Below are 1,174 nucleotides of genomic sequence, written 5' to 3' on the forward strand. Positions count from 1 at the left end.
CGCTGGCGGGAGCCGCGGTCGCCCGGGCCGAGATTGGGGGGGCAAGGCGGGCGACAGAAGGCCGATGCCTCCGTCGCCCGGCCCTCTACAGAATCCACCCCCCAAACCTCCAGGTATTTCCCTCCTTAGAGCTGGCAACCCTACATTCCCCTCAGTGCCTGTTGGTAGGCAACTAAGCTTGGTCCTGTCACCTACTTTGGCCTTTGGGAGAAAACACATTGGGGCCAATCCTGATAGGGTTGCCAACTCCAGATGGGAAATTCCTGGAGACTTGAGGGATGGAGCCTGAAGAGGGTGAGGTTTGAGGAGGGGTGGGACCTCAGACAGGTACACTGCCATAGACTCCACCCTCCAAACCAGTCAGTCTCACATAGGGAACCATTGTTGCCAATCTCCAGGTGAGGGCTGGAGAGCACTCAGTATTACAACTGTTCTGCAGAAGGGAGGGCAGAAGTCAGCTGAAGTCAAAGGGGCAGATAATGGTAGGTTGGTGGCTAGCTGGGAAGGAGATGGGGTTGCCAACTACATGCTGACAAATTCCTGGGGATTTGAGGGGTGGAGCCTGGAGAGGGTGGGGTTTGCAGAGGGGTGGGACCTCAGACAGGTAGAATGCCATAGACTCCACCCTCCAAACCAGCCATTTTGTCCTGGGTAACAATTGTTGCCAATCTCCAGGTGAGGGCTACAGATTACTCACAATTACAACTGCTCTTCAGGTAGCAGAGATCATTTCCTCTGGAGAAAACAGTGGACTCTGTCATTATACCCTGCTGAGGTCACCACAGCAAATTGACACTGTTTGCCCAAAGCCAGAGCACTGCCCCAGAGCCTCTTTCTAGATCTCGTTGTATTGCTTTCACAACGGGCTTTACTGCTAGTATTTTAATAAACCATATGGAATCCTGGATTCAGCCAGTGGTTTGGGGTTTATTTCTAAACAAAGCAGCACATCTTTAAGGGATTTTAAGATGTTTTCTCAACTGTTATTTCTTTCAAGCTCAGAAAACCCACAGCACAGAAGCTGATGAAAACAAGATGGCATAAACAGTCTTTTTACCTCTCTCATAAATAGCTACATTTACCTACACTGCCCTTTCCCTTGATTGAATTTAATGCATGAGATAATTATTAATTTAAATCATTTCCTGCTTGAAGCATTGATTTTTCATATCGG

The sequence above is a fragment of the Gekko japonicus genome, unplaced genomic scaffold (assembly GCF_001447785.1).
Source record: "Gekko japonicus isolate JY-2015 unplaced genomic scaffold, Gekko_japonicus_V1.1 scaffold2156, whole genome shotgun sequence".
NCBI lineage: Eukaryota > Metazoa > Chordata > Lepidosauria > Squamata > Gekkonidae > Gekko > Gekko japonicus.